The sequence below is a fragment of the Sapajus apella genome, unplaced genomic scaffold, assembly GCF_009761245.1.
Source record: "Sapajus apella isolate SASKATOON/1434 unplaced genomic scaffold, GSC_monkey_1.0 scaffold73, whole genome shotgun sequence".
Taxonomy (NCBI): domain Eukaryota; kingdom Metazoa; phylum Chordata; class Mammalia; order Primates; family Cebidae; genus Sapajus; species Sapajus apella.
The window spans coordinates 5,473,452-5,490,090 of record NW_022437013.1 but is presented as its reverse complement, the minus strand read 5'-3'; the positions used below and the strand labels follow the sequence as shown (position 1 = coordinate 5,490,090).

At 43.7% G+C, this 16,639-nt stretch overlaps 1 pseudogene; it reads right to left on the bottom strand.

The window, feature by feature from the left end:
- Positions 1-13,731: 13,731 nt before the first annotated feature.
- LOC116531943 lies at positions 13,732-15,177 on the bottom strand (annotated as a pseudogene).
- Positions 15,178-16,639: the final 1,462 nt, after the last annotated feature.

The window sequence follows — 16,639 nt, the reverse complement described above, 5'->3', positions numbered from 1 at the left end:
ACCCCTTTGCATGTTTCAGATCATTGGCATGTATTTCCTAGTAAAAATAGGGCAAGGCAAGATAGCTGAACAGAAGCTTCCAGTAATCATCTTCCAGCAAGAATACCAAATTGAACAATTATCCACAGAAAAAAGCAGCATCATAAGAACCAAAAATTGGGTGAGCAATCACAGTACCTGGTTTTAATATCATATTAGGGAAAGAGGCACTGAAGAGGGTAGGAAAGGCAGTCTTGAATTGCTAATGCCACCCCTCCCCTGGTAGTAGCCACGTGGCTCAGATAGAAAATCTATGTGCTTGGGAGAAAGAAAGAACACTGATTGTGGGATTGTAACTCACTGCTGCCTGTCACAGAAGAAAGTAACACAGGGCAGAACACAGCTAGCATCCGCAGAGGGAATATTTAGACCAGCCCTAGCCAAAGGTGAATTTTCCATCCTAGCAGTTGGAATCTGAGTTCTGGCAAGCCCTGCTACCAAGGCTAAAGGGTTCTGGGGTCCTAAATAAACTTGAACAGTCTGGGCCACAAGGACTGCAATTCCTGAACAAGTTCTGGTGCTCTGCTGGACTTGGAACCAGTGGACTCGGAGTTCACTTGTCTCACCTAGTGAGACGCCAGCTGGGGCAACTAAGGGAGTGTTTGTGCCACTTCTCCACCAGCTCCAGGCAGTACAGTACACAGCTCTAGGAGAGATTCCTTCTTTCTGCTTGAGGAGAAGAGAGGAGAAAGTAAAGAGGACTATGTCCTGCGACTTGGATACCAGCTTAGCCACAGAAGAATAGTGTGTCAGGCAGAGTCCTGAGGCCCTGATTTCAGGCTCTAGCTCCTGGACATTTCTAGACACACCTTGAGCCAGTAGGGAACGACTGCCTTGAAAAGAAGAATCCAGTCCTGACAGGATTCATCACTCACTGACTAAAGAGCCTGTGGGCCCAGAATAATTAGCAGTGGTACCCAAGCACTAGTCATCACAAACTTCAGGTGAGACTAAGAGCTGAGCTAGCTTCCAGAGTTACTGAGTACATTCCAAGCTGTGGTGACTACAGTGAAAGACTCCTTCTGCTTGAGGAAAGGAGAGTGAAAAATAAAGACGACTTTGTCTTCCAGCTTGGGTACCAGCTTGGCTACACTGGGGTAGAGTACCAAGTGGGCTCCTGGGGTCCACAATTCCAGGCTGTGGCTCCTGGACAACATTTCTGGACCTGCCTTGGGCCAGACTAGAGCCTATTTCCCTGTAAGGAGAGACCCAGGATGGGCAGCATTCACTGAAAAGCCCTTGGGCCTTGAGTAAGAATCCACAGTAGCCAGGCAGTACTTGCCATGGGCCCAGTGTGGTGGTAGCCACAAGGAGAGACACTTCTGCTTCGGGAAAGGGGAGGGAAGAGTGGGAAGGACTTTGTCTTGTGGCTTGGATGGCAGTTCAGCCTCAGTAGAATATAGCACCAGATAAATTCTTAAGGTTTCAACTCCTTCAACTCCAGGCCATGGATCCTGGACAATAGCTCTGGACCTGCAGAGGGCCAGGAAAAACTAACCACCTTAAAGGGAAGGACACAAGTCTGGCTGGATTTGTCACTTGCTGATCGTAGAGTACTTGGAGGCAGCCAGGCAGTGGTCACCGTTGGCCTTGTCCAAGACCCAGTGCTGTTCTGGTTTCAGGTCTGTCCCAGGGCAGTCCCAGTGGTGGTGACCACAGGGCTGCTTGTGTTACTCCTCCTCCAGTTCTAGGCAACTCAACACAGAAAGACAGGCTCCATTTGCTTGGGGAAAAGTAAGGAAAGAGAACAAGACTCTCTACCTAGTAATTCAAAGAATTCTCTCTAATCTTACTCAAGACCAACAAGGCAGTTAATCTATGAGTCTGAAAGAGCCACGGTATTACTGGGCTTGGGGTTCCCCATAATGTAGATACAACTGCAGTGAACAGACTTAGATCACAACACCGAGTTCCTTTGAATACCTGGAAAGACTTTCCACAAAGAACAGGTACAAGCCCAGACTGTGAAGACTACAGTAAATACCTAACTCGTCAATGCCAGACACTGACAAACATCCACAAATAGCAAGATCATCCAAGAAATCATGACCTTATCAAACAAATTAAATGAAGTATCAGGATGAATCCTGGAGAAATAGAGATATATGACCTTTGAGACAGAGAAGTCAAAGTATCTGTCTTGAGGAAGCTCGACAAAATTCAATATATCACAGAGAAAAAAGAATCTGGCCAGGCACGGTAGCTCATGTCTGTAATCCCAGCACTTTGGGAGGCCAAGGTGGGTGGATCACTTGATGCCAAAAGTTTGAGACCAGCCTGACCAACATGGCAAAACCCCATCTCTACTAAAAATGCAAAAATTAGTCAGTGCATGCCTGTAATCCCAGCTACTCGGGAGGCTGAGGCAGGAGAATTGCTTGAACCCAGGAGACAGAGGTGGCAGTGAGCTGAGATCTCACCACTGCACTTCAGCCTGGGTGACAGAGCAAGATGCCGTCTCAAAAAAAAAAAAAAAAAGAATAATTAATATTGTTAAAATTTTCATACTACCAGAACAATCTACAGATTCAATGCAGTTCCTATCAAAATACCAATGACATCCTTCACATAAATGTGAAAAAAATCCTAAAATTTATATGGAACCACAAAAGATCCACAATATCAACAATCATCCTAAGCAAAAAGAACAAAACTGGAGGAATGGCATTACCTGACTTCAAATTATACTACACAGCTATAGTAACCAAAACAGTATGGTACTAGCATAAAAACAAACACAAACCAATGGAACAGAATAGAGAACCCAGAAATAAATCCATACATCTACAGTGAACTTATTTTTTACAAAGATGCCAAGAAAATACAATGGGGAAGGGATAGATAGTCTTTTCAATAAATGGTGTCTGGAAAACTGGATATCCATATGCAGAAGCATGAAACTAGACCTCCATCTCTTGCCCTATACAAAACTCAAATCAAAATGGATTAACGACTTAAATTTAAGACCTCAAATTATGAACTACTAAAAGAAAACTATGAAGAAACTCTCCAAGATATTGCTCCGGACAAAGATTTCTTGAGTAATACCCCACAAACACAGGTAACCAGAGAAAAAAAAATGGACAAATGGGATCACATCAAGCTAAAAAGCTTCTACACAGTGAAGGAAACAATCACCAAAGTAAAGACACAACCCACAGAATGGGAGAAAGCATTTGCAAATTATCCACCTGACAAAGACTTAATAACCAGAATAAAGGAGTTCAATCAACTTCATAGTAAAAAATCAAATAATCCAGTCAAATGTGGGCAAAACAGCCAGGCAGACTGGCTCACGCATGTAATCCCAGCCCTTTAGGAGGTCGAGATGGGCGGATCACTTGACGTTAGGAGTTTGAGACTGGCCAACATGGTGAAACCCCATCTATACTAAAAATACAAAAATTAGTCTGATGTGGTGATAGGCACCTGTAATACCAACTAGTTGGGAGGCTGAGGCAGAATAATCACTTGAACCCAGGGGGCAGAGGTTACAGTGAGCCGAGATCATGCCACTGCACACCAGCCTGGATGACAGAGCATCATGACTCTGTCTCAAAAAAAAAAAAAAAAAAAAAAAAAAAAAAGGCAAAGGATCTGAATAGATATATCTCAAAAGAAAACATACATGGAACAAACAGACATATAAAAAAGTGCTCAAAATCATTGATCCTCAGAGAAATTAAAACCAAATCTACAATGAGATATCATTTCACTCCAGTTAAACTGACTTATATCTAAAAACCAATAGCAAATTCTGATGAGGATATGGAAAAAATAGAATCTTTTAAAATTGCTGGCAGGAATGCAAATTAGTACAACCACTGTGGCAAACAGTTTGGAGGTTCCTCAAAAAACTAAAAATTGAACTACCATATGATCCAGCCATCCCAGTGTTAGGTGTATACCCCAAAGGAAGGAAATCAGTATGCCAAAGAGATACCTGCACTTCCATGTTTATTGCAGCACTATTCACCATACCCAAGATTTGGAAGCAACCTAGTTGTCTATCAAGAGATGAATGGATAAAGAAAATGGGATACATACAAAAAATGGAGTGCTATTCAACCATGAAGAAGAATGAGTTCCTGTCATTTGTAATAACATAGGTGGAACTGGAGGATATTATGGTATGGTAAGTGACATAAGCCAGGCACGGAAAGAGAAGCTTTGCATATTCTCACTTATTTGTGAGAGTTAAAAATTAAAACAATTGAATTCATGGAGACAGAGAGTAGAATAATGGTTACCAGAGGCTGAGAAGGGAAGTGGGGGCAGGGGGAAGGGGGAGTGGGGATGGTTAATTGTTAAGAAATATGGTTACATAGAATAAATAAGATCTAGTACTGGATAGTGCAACAGGATGACTACAGGCAACAATAATTTATTGTACATTTTTAAAGAGCCAAAAGAATATCACTGGATTGTTTGTAACACAAAGGATAAATGCTTGAGTGGGTGGATACCCCATTTACCGTGATTATTATGCATGGCATACATGTATCAAAATACCTCATGTACTCCATAAATGTATACATCTAATATGTACCCACAAAAATTAAAAATAATAAATAAGATGTTTAAAAATTGAAACTAAAGCAAGAAAGTAGGCTCTGGTTGCAATGTGAAGGGTGAGTTGGCTCACTGTGAGACTGGAGTGGAGATTCTCATCTGAGAAGCATAGTCCCCTAGGAGAGAAGCTAAGCCATGTTACTGCTGCTGAGTAGAGTCTCTGGCACGCAACCAGCAATGTATGTTCTCAAAAAAACTTGACAGATGAATGGATGGTTTCATGTCAAAAAAAAAAATTGACATATCATATTCCTTAGGCATGTAGGGGTATAAAAAGATTGAGAACCCCTGGACCACAGGAAGGGAGATCTTTAAGGAAGCAATTCCTTAATGTCCTCTCTACCTTAAAATCTACTTTATCCTTCAGGGCCTGGTTCATAAGCTATCTCCTCCATAGAGACCTTCTTGATTTTCCTCTCTGAGGCCCCAACCTCATGTCCTATGGATTAAGGCTCATTTCTTTCCTCTTTTCTCCCAGAGTGTTTCACTTAATCTGCTCTTATAGGATTTACTTCAATTTGCTTTATGGTTTAGATATTAATTTGCTTATCATTCTGTCCCACTAGATTGAAAAAAAACACCATAGCTAGAACCCTTTCTTACCCATTCCTGTCTGGCCGCCTCAGGGCCAGCAAAATACCTGGTAAATAGGAGGTGGCCGATAAATATAGATGATCCTTAATAAAGGCAACACAGCTCTTTACAGGATGCCCTGGGCAGGAATGTGTCCTAGATTGTATTACAGGTGACATTAACCCTGTGGGTGATAATAACCATAAAAAATAGGTCGTAAGTGGGCTACCTTCCCAATGAGTCACTTGATTCACTGAGATGTTTGAAGGGATGTCTCTTACCAGCCTGCCAGACACTAGCAGATAGGACTCAGCAAATAGTCTGCATTTCTTGGATATCTTTTCCAGGTCCCCAGCCCTGGAGCAGGGCTGGTGCCCTCATGTTTTCCCTCCTTCCCCTCCTGCCCATAGCAGGTCTCATTTATCAAGCAGACTCATTTTCCCATTTGACCCAGATGTGGCCTCAAATCCATCTCAGAAGACAACAGCTACCTACCAATCAGCTGGAGTTGGCACAGAAAACAAAACTTATTTGCTATACCAAGCCTAGAGTGGACTCACATGCCTTGGGGGAGAGCACCCAACAGCATATTATGAAGCCCTCCCAGGAGCGTCCAGACCCGGACATATAATAGGCCTGCAAGCACTGTGACTAAGCCACTTTGGGAAGTTTGCACACTGGTGGGCAAGTCCATTGGTCCTGGCACTGCCAAGCCTTGATTGGTGCCAGTGAACATGCTTACTCTACTGTTAACACAGAGGTGGAAAGACCTCAGGTAGCTGGAATCCAGTTCACCAAAAATCTCAAGTCACTGGAAACCTCCCTGTCTTCCTCCTTTCTCCTACTCCCCTCCCAAACAAAATAAACATTATACTTTTAGGAAGTAGAAAAAAAAAAAACATAAGGAAACAAGCTCCTATCAGGATTTCTGTTTTAAAACATTGCTACCAGAGCATGTCCTGAGATCAGGCCACACTAGGCCTAATCCCCTACACCCTTCCCTAGTGTGGTTTATAATGTGTCTGAGTAGTAACCAGTGGTGTTCACAATTATGGCCTGTGAACCTGCAAGACCCTTAACTCAACACAGACTCAAGCAACTGTCACACATTTGTGATTCCAGTCTCTCCACTAATTTAGACCAGAAGTCGTCAATCTACAGCCTGTGCACCAAATGCAGCTCACTAGCTGTCTTTATAAATAAAGTTTTGTTGGAATACATCCTTGTTCATTCATTTAGATATTGTCTATGACTGCTTTCATGCTACAATGGCAGAGTGGTATAGTTGTGACGGAGACCGACCATATGGCTCACAAAGCCTAAAATATTTACTATCTAGCCATTTATAGAAAAAGTTTGCAGATCCCTGGCTTAGACCACTTTGGGATCTGGTCCCAAACAAATGATTAATGCCTCCTCCTCCCTGCTCTTCTTCCCTACTTTTCCCTTTTCTGCACTGACACATACAGACAGACCCACAGACAGATACGCATACACACACACACACACACACACACACACACACACACACACACTGCTGAAAGGAAACCAGTACTGGCTAGAAACAGGAACAGGAAGGGCATGGAAAAGCGGACTTAAATTCTCTTCATAGACCTGGCCACCTTTCTATGGAACACAGAGCCAGAGAGCTATGTACTTCAGGGTGTGCATTTGTGGGGGTTGGGGTTAGAGTTAATGTGAGAAAGCATGTGTTTGAAATGGTATTTTTATGCATATGTAACAGGTGTGTGGTCTACAGGAGCGTCACTAAATCTCAGGCTGATTTGGAAGTGCCACCTGCTCTCTTTCAACCCAGAGCCACTTTCAATGCTCTAGCTCTATTTTCAGTTGGGGGTAGGGGTGGGGATAGGTATGGTACAGGATGGGACATGTAGGGAGAATTTTTTAAATAACTCTTCTCCTTTTTCCTCTTTCTCTTTCCCTCAGCTAGTCTAGGCAGAAACATGGGATGCTAGTTCCATGGAAATACCACTTCAGGGATGATTCCTGAACCATTGATAAAAAGCTTAGTCAATAGTGAATATAGAGTATGATTTCTTAGTTTTTATCTTTCTTTTGAATTGCTTTAAGTGGGTGGTAGCTGAATCCCTTGAGTGAGTAATTTGGAAACTTCCTGAAAGGAGGAATGGAGACAAAATGGACTGAGGGCTGAAGATAAAACGGTGGTTTACTCTTTGACTACACCAGATGACAAGATTATGTTAAAACTAGTTCCATCCAATCAGCTTGTGGGCTTTGTGAAGGCCCATTAATGCCAGATTGGGACGTGCAGTGACCCTCAGATGATAAGAACTGAATGGTCGGTCACAAGGCTGAGCTAGAAGCTCCGACAAAGGTTTGATCTGGTTACTCAGGAAAACAGATCTAAACTTAATCAAAGGAGACTGATTGGAGGAAGTGTTCGTGGGAGGAGCCTTAAGTGAACAGTCTGATAACTTGATTTTCATGATTCAGAAAAAAGGAAGAGAAAATGGCAAGCTTGGGAGACAGGAAGGGGAAGGCCTCGGACACTATTCCCAGCCAGGAAGGATATCGGAAATGAATCAGAACATAGGACCAACTCTCTGGCTCTTGGCCATATTATGTTAGTCAGTAAATGCTGTCCCAAAGTGTGTTCCCTTACTATGTCCTTGCTCTCTCCACACTTCTCCCTATCAAAACTAGCTCTCTCTGGATAGAACAAAAAGGCATGAAAAAAGACAAAAAATAAAAAATAAATAAACTAGCTCTCAGAAATGGAACTGAGGTATGCTCGTTCCAACTGAGGTACAAAGCATTGGGAAAGCTGAATGTATTACCTTTTCAGGGAGATTTGCATTTTGATAAATCCAGTGCTTCTTTAATAATGGGTATTCATATAGAAAGGGAGCTAATCAGAAGTGTTCTGGGAAGCAAAGAAGTTTTTTCCATCCCTGGAAGTTACACCAATATTGCTGGATCTCCGTCTGCTTCTGGCTCATAATCTGTATCATGGAAATGCTAGCATTATTAATATCCTAGTGTTGTTATGAAGATTAAATAAAATAATTAATGTATGGAAAGTATTTGGCACAGTAAGAAGAGCTCAACAAATATTAAAATCTTTATCTTGATTATACTGCCTACTCATAATACCAGCCCTAACAAAACACATATTCTTACTCTAGGTGCTACCAGTCCTAGAACACTGTATGTAGGTTGCACTTTTGCAATGAGCTAGAGAAGCCCAGACAGGGAGCTGTCTTGGAGACAAGGGCTGCTGTATTAGGGAACTCTAACCAAATTGCCTCTTTACTGTGGGAAAAGGTGAAGAGGAGAGGATACCATCAAATGTATGATTCAATATGTGTGGGAGACTATATAGCATATTGGCTAAGGACTTGGGGCTCTTTAGTCCAATAAATCAGGGTTTGAATCCTGGATCTTCTACTTTCTAGCGTTTTGACTTTGGGAATGTCACTTTGCTGCTCTGAACTTCAGTTTCCTCAACTTATATGGGCATACTAAGACTTTGATTCTGAGGATTAAATGAGAATTGTGAGTAAATTGTTTAGTCCAGAATCCACAATGTAAGTGTACAATAAACTTTAGGACTTATAAACTAAGTCCTAAAATTAGAGAACTAGTGAAATGATATTTCTTAGGGTATGTCTTAGTCAATTTGGGCTGTTACAACGCAGTATTTTAGACTGAGTGGCTTATAAACAACAAAAAATTTATTTCCCACAGTTCTGGATGCTGGAAGCCTGATATCAGGGTGCCACCATGGTTGGATTCTGGTAAAGGCTCCCTTCTGGGTTGCAGTCTAACTCCTTGCATCCTCAAATGGAGGAAAGAGGGTGAGAGAGCTCTCTGCGGTCTTTTCAATAAGGGCATTAAACCCATCATGAAAGCTTCACCCTCATGACCTAATTGCCTCCCAAAGGCCCTGCCTCTTTATACCATCATGTTGAGGGATAGAATTTCAACCTGTGAATTTTGAGAAGGCACAAGACATTCAGTCCATAACAGAATGTGAAAGAGGCAATGCTAGCAGATATAAAAGGAAAACTTAATGTAGCCTACACAAAGTACCAGGCATATAAACCACAATAACAGCAAAGGCTAACACTTTAAATACTGTGAGCTAACAATATTCTAAATAGGTTACATGTAACAGCTCATTCAGTCTCCATAACCACCCTTTGAGGGGAATACTACCAATACTGTTATCCCCACCTAACAGAGAGAGAAGGCTTTGGAAAAGAGGTTAAGTAACTTGGCCAAGGTTACACAACTAGTATGTGGAGCTGGGACTCAAACCCAGGCAAGCTGGCAACAGTCTATGCACTTAACAATTCTGTTATTCTCACAAGAGATTTTACAGGTTGAGATTAAAAATAGCTTCAGGAAGAGATTGTGCTACGGGCTGAATGTTTGTGTCCCTACAACCCCAAATACATATGTTTAAATCCTACCTTCCAAGGTGATGGTATTTGGAGGTGGGGCATTTGGGATGATTAGGTTATTGGGATCAGTGTCCTTACAAAAGGGACCCCAGGCTGGGTGCAGTTGCTCGCACTGGTAATCTCAGCACTTTAGGAGATAAAGGCAGGTGTATCACTTGATCCTAGGAGTTCAAGAACAGCCTGGGCAACATGGCAAAAACCCATCTCTACCAAAAAAAAAAAAATTAAAAAATCATCAAATCAGCTGGGGGTGGTGGCACGTAACTGTACCAGAGTCTGAGGTGGAAGGATGGTTTCAGCCCAGGAGACAGAGGTTGCAGTGAGCTGAGAACATGCCACTATACCCCAGCCTGGGCACAGAGCCAGACTCTGTCAAACAGAAAAAAACAACAAAGAAAAGGAGTGAGAAAGTGAGAGAGAGACAGAGAGACCCCAGAGAGCTAGCTAGCCCCTTCTACCACATGAGGGTCCATTGAAAAGGTTCTGTCAATGAACCAGAAAGTGGGCCCTCACCAGACACCAAATGGGCTAGTGCCTTGTTCTTGCACTTCCAACCCTCAGAACTATGAGAAATTTTGTGGTTTATAAGCTACCCAGTCTATGGTATTTTGTTATAGCAGCTAAAAAAGACAAAAACAGATCGAATGAAAATCTCAGTGATTTTTCCCTAAACCAAATGAAAGGTAAAATGACATATTTAGGATATTTGGGACATCCTTGGTCTTTGAGGGTGATGTCAATGTGGTGTACCTCACACATTCCCCTCCTCATGCCCCCATTCACTTGTTTATGTCCATCTTTTGTCTTCGTTTGAAGCCACTTTCTCAGAGAAGCTTTTGCTAATCCTCCAGGGTAGGCTACACCCCCTTGTCTCCCTGCCCCCATACTTCTCACAATCAATAAGGTATATATACCAGACAGAACACTTTAGTGGGTCTGTTTTGCATATTATTGTATCCCCTTTCTCTAGCACAGGGGTCATCAACCTATGACCTGTGGGCCAAATCTGGCCTAATCTATTTTTGTAATAAATTCATATTGGCACACAGTCACACCAATTCACTTACATGTATTCTATGACTGCTTTCTCACTGCAATAGCAGATTTGAGTAGTTGAAAGACAGATCATATGGCCCAAAAGCCATTAAAAATATTTATTGTGTAGTCCTCTACAGAAAAAGTTTGCCAACCTCTGGCTAGCTAATAGATATACAATACAGATTTGTTTAATTAATGAGAATACTTATTTATTTAATAAACATTGACATAGTGCTTATTATTGTCAGACACTCTTCCAAGGACCTTGCAAATATGAATTCATTTTTTCCTCATAACAACTCAGTAAGGTGGGTGGTGTTATTATTCCCATGTTAGAGAGGAAGAAACTGGGAAACAGAGGTTCAGTATCCTGACCAAGATCACACAGTTTGTAAGTAACTGAGCTGGGATTCAAAACCCAGGTATTTGAACTCCAGAGCCCATGCTATCTATTCAGCATAAATGGACTATGGCTCAGAACTAGTTTGCTTTTTCTTTCTTCCTTTCTTTTTTTAGTTTGCTGATGAAAGATCTGCTGAGTGGTTTCATAAGGGGAAGGATGTGTTCAAAGAAGCAAAAGGAGATAAAGTGGCCGAACTCCACATAGCCCTTAGAACTTAGTTGATGTTAAAACAAATACAAATTAGCAAAACAACAGGCTCTCACCATAGCTAATGGAACCAAGCAAGTTTTCTCCAAAAATGAGCTGAAGTTTTTATTATCTCCCTACCTGTGACTGGTTAATGCTCTTATTAAAGCTTTCAGTTCACTCTGAGGCTGGATGAGTTTGTTTTACTCTCTTACGTGGCTAAACACTATACTTCTCCCCTGTCACAACTAATTGTCTTCCAATGCATCCCACGGTGGAACAAGGCACTTGGAATAGTGTCTGTTTGGTGCCAATTCATCCCCCTCCAAAAAAAATTTAAAAGTCCATACAAAAGTTGTATCAGACACTTCCTCTTCCTGTCCCTACACTGCCTGGGCTGTATCCCAGCTGCTAATCAGGAGGAACAGCAGATGCCATCCAAGGTAGCATCCTGAGCTGCCAATAAGTCCTTGCTGCTGACTTGGCTCCTTTGTAGTATGTTAGAGAGAGTCAACTTGTTGGTAAGGCTTGGGAGACATTGCACATGAGTGTGAGGGGTCAACAGAATCAGATAGCTGAGAAATAAAGGTCTGAGAGAGACCAAGAGAGTCTGTTCTCTTCTTGGTAGGATAAGTAGGATCCCAGGATATTACATCCATATTGGGGGCCTGGGCTAGGAATCTGGGTTGAGCTTGGGATTAGATCTGCCTGTGGAGCTCCAGAGCTTGAACCCAAAGGTGATCTGAGAGCCAGCGATCATGGGAGAAGCTGCTAATGAAATTCAGGTAGAATCCAACTGAAGGGTCAATTCTAATGGACACACCAAAGGGAGAGAACCTGGGCTCTGCAAACTTAGTAAGAAAACCTGGCACAGTGGAAGAAAGCAAGAGGAGTCAGGACAGTGAGTCAGAGGCAGAGCCAGTGGACATTCCCTGAGCTCTTGGGATAGAGTTGCAGAAACTTTTTATTCGGTGACTTGGCCTTGCCTTTGAGTAAGGACGACCTAGCAACAGACTGCCAGAATTTAAATCCCAACTGCCATCCTGAGCTACCAAGGAGTCCTGCTTATTAACTATGGGATCTGTGGCTATCCACTCCCTACTTATGCTTTGGTTGCCACATCTATAAAAGGGAGATAGTAACAGTGTAATACTTACCCTGTCGGGTTGACAAAATAAGATAACATGGTAAGTACTTAGTGCATATAAGCAATGTATATTGTCTAATTATTTTAAAGGACATCCAATTGGCTCAAAGGAGAAGTGTAAGCCAGTTCCAGAAAAATCCTGCATATTGCCCACATCCTGATTTAAAATCTACAAGCAGGTCTCCCAAGTAGGAGGCAGGGGCAGCGCTAGTGCTGCTGTTCCTGTGGTTAGCTCTGCAAAGGCTATCACTTCACAGGCCAGTTGGCAGTAGGAGTTCAGGGCAAGTGAAATCACTCTTTAATCTCAACTTTTGGAGGGGCTATTTTCTCATTCCCAACAATCTTTATTCCTCCAAATGAGCAAGTTCTTCTAGCCTGATCCTGTGAAAGACAAAAGCTGCTTACGTAGCCATATGATATGGATTGCATCTGTGTCCCCACCAAATCTCTTGTCAAATTGTAATCCCCAATGTTGGAGGTCGGGCCTGGTGAGAGGCATTGGATCATGGCGGTGTTTCTCATGAATGGCTTAGTACCATCCCATGGGGCTGTTCTGTTGTTTGTGTGTGTGTGTGTGTGTGTGTGTGTGTGTGTCTTCTATCACTTCAGGGTCACTACCTCAGACATGGGACACCGTCTGCAGAAGTCTGACCTGTAGACCCTGATTCAGCTACAGATGAATAAATATACTCTCACACCATTACAGTGTTTCAAGTGGGCTAGGGATGGCCATTGGCTGCTTTCAGAGGGCGAAATGCAGTCAATCGACTCAGACCCTCTGTCCATCACACATCTATTCCCTCAAGATTTTACAACAGAGGTTCTAAGTTAACACACTTGTGGATAATTAACATGGTTAAGAGAATGGTTTTACAACTGATAAAAGCTTTTGGTTCCCGGGCCCAGAGTAAATGCAATTAACAGGTAATTCCCCTTTGATCCTCCCAGGAGAGACCATCCAGCACAAAATTAACATGAATAAACAGAGTGGAGACAAATGGGTGCGGGGTAATTGTTTTGATCAGTCTCTCTTTCCTATACTAATGTTAGTGAGCTGGCCAGCCACCTTTGGCCTGCCCCAATAAAACCTTTTGGCCTTCCAAAAGGTTTGAGACTAATCTATAACTTTTCCCAATAGATCATTACTATTCTGCCACCATCCCAAGTGAATAGCAACATTTAGAGCTAGCTGAGGTTTTATTTTGGACAACAAAAAAAGTAATTGAATTGTTTTGCAGCTGGAGGCATGGGTAAGGCAGCAGGGAGAAGGGGTGGTCTCCAGGCAGTAAACTCCCCTGTGAGTGGGCTGAGGGCTAGGGCTGAGCCTCTTGTGGGTTTCCTGTTCCCTGTGCTCCCCTGCACAGGGGCCTCCCTCCCAGGATCTGGGGCAGTCTCAGCAGGGGCAGGCTGGGAGGGGCTGCTGCAGCTGTTCACTTGGACAAGACGTCAGAGGATTCGGACACCAGCTTCCCATCGCGGGTCTCAATCTTCTTTACAACCACAGCACTGGTGGTGCTGGTGCAGCTGAAGGAACTGGAACCTGTGCCAGAGCCAAAGCTGGAGTTCAGGCTATAGCTGAGGCCAGGGCTTGTGAGGCCCCCATAGGCCGAGCTCAGACCACCTGCATAGCCATTGGTGGTCTTTGTATGGATGCTCATGTTCTGCATCCCAGATTCCAGCTGGCTCTCCTTGCCCTCCAGCAGTTTTCTGTAGGTGGCGATCTCAATGTCCAGGGCCAGCTTGATGTTCATCAGCTCCTGGTACTCATGCAGCTGCCATGCCATGCCCTGCCCAGCTTGGCCCACTGCAGAACAGCCTCCAGTTCGGACAGCTTTGCGCTGGCATCGTTAACGGCCAGCTCCCCACACTGCTCGGGATCTGCAATGGCGGCCTCCAGGGAAGCCCTCTGGCCTTTGAGGCCCTCAATCTAAGCCTGGAGCCAGCTGATGTTCCGGTTCATCTCAGAAATCTCAGCCTTTGTACGACGCATGTCATCCCCGTGCTTCCCAGCCAGCATCTGCAGCTCCTCATACTTGATCTGGTACATGCTCTCAGCCTCTGTTCAGCTGCGGTTGGTGATCTTGTATTGCGCCTTGACCTCAGCAATGATGCTGTCCATGCCCAGGGAGTGGCTATTGTCCATGGACAGCACCACAGACGTGTCCGAGATCTGGAACTGCAGCTCCCGGATCTCCTCTTCATACAGCTGCCTGAGGAAGTTGATCTCGTCAGTCAGCCCTTCCAGGTGAGACTCCAGCTCTACCTTGTTCATGTAAGCTTCATCCACATCCTTCTTGATGAGAACAAAATTATTCTCCATCTCTGTATGCTTGTTGATCTCATCCTCATACTTGTTCTTGAAGTCCGCCATCAGCCCCTGCAGATTGTCAAGCTCTGCCTCCAGCTTTAGTTTCTCCTGGCCCAGAGTCACCAGCTGCCACCTAAGGTTGTTGATGTAGCTCTGGAACATGTTATCCATATTGCTCCAAACCATCTTCTGCTGCTGCAGGAGGCTCCACTTGGTCTCCAGCATCTTATTCTGCTGTTCCAGGAATCGTACCTTGTCGATGAAGCAGACAAACTTGTTGTTGAGTGTCCTGGTCTGCTCCTTCTCCTTGGTGCACAGGCCTGGATGTTGGGGTCCACCTCCAGGTTAAGGGGGCTCAGCAGGCTCTGGCTGACCGTGATGGTGGTGATGCCTCCCATGCCGCTGGCCCCACCATAGCCTCCACCCAGGCTATCCCAGAAGCTGCTGCCGCCCACTCGGGAGAAGCTTGAGAACCTGATGCGGACACCAGGCCCACTCGTGTATGAGCAGCTGCAGAGGGCCCGGGGCCTAGAGGTGGACACCTTTTAGGACTTCTGGCTCACCCTGATGGACATGGTGAAGGCAGGATTGGAGGCAGGCGGGTTGAACCAGATGGCGATTCCAGAAGGAGCAGAGAAGCTGCTTCTTCGATGCTGTTCTTATGATAGTGAGTGAGTTTTCACCATATCTGGTTGTTTAAAAGTGTGTGGTGGCTGGTCACGGTAGCTCACGGCTATAATCCCAGCACTTTGGGAGGCCAAGGTGGGTGGATCACGAGGTCAGGAGATTGAGATCAGCCTCACCAACATGGTGAAACCCAGTCTCTACTACAAATACAAAAATTAGCCAGGGTGGTGGCATACACCTCTAGTCCCAGCTACTCGGGAGGCTGAGGCAGGAGAATTGCTTGAACCCGGGAGGCAGAGGTTACAGAGAGCCAAGATCGTGCCACTGCACCCCAGCTTGGGCGATAGAGCAAGACTCCACCTCAAAAAAAACCAGGGTATGGCACCACCCCTTTATTTCCCTTTTTCTCCTGCTCCACCTTTTTTCCCTTTTCATCTTGCACTAGCCATGTGATGGCTGGCTCCCCTTTCACCTTCCACCATGACTGTAAATTTCCTGAGGCTTCCCCAGAAGCTGAGCAGATGCCAGCATCAATCTTCCTGTACAGCCTGTGGAACTGTGAGCCAATTAAACATTTTTTCATTATAAATTAGCCGGTCTCAGGTATTTCTTCACAGCAATGCCACAGCCTAATACACCATACAAACAGAGGTGCTAGAGACTTCATGTTTTCCACAATCAAGAACTGTCAAGATTTCCCAAAGAAGGCTTGGTCACATGACTGGGAGATGTGGGAAGGTAGAAAGGTAACGTATGGATTTGGAAGACTTATAATTTTAGTGACGTTGGAATGCTTGGTAGAGCAATTGCTAAAGAGAAGGAGCTATCTTACATTGCAGGCATCTTTGTCATCTTTTCTGTTTTGCAAAGTGTATAGGCCAGTGTTTCTCAAAATATATTTCACCTATTATTCTTCTGAATTCCTGAGTCCTGACCCAGTAAACTCAGCCATCTGCATTTTTAACTAGCTTCCAAGTAGATTCTGTTATTGTATTTTATAATTTAATTTTTGAACAGATGATGCATTCACATGGCACAAAACTATAAAAATATAAATGTAGAGCATGGAAGTCTCTCTCCTATTTCTGTCCTCAGCTGCCTGGTTCTCACTTTGCCCTACCCCTACCTGACATAAAAATCCAGGTGACCACTGTTATTTATTTCTTATGAATCCTTTCAGAGTTTCTTTATCAAATATAAGCAAATGAAGATTATATATAGTACATCTATATATAATATAGTCTATAACATATATAAGCTATAAAATATATTTTAGATATATACAATCTATTATATAC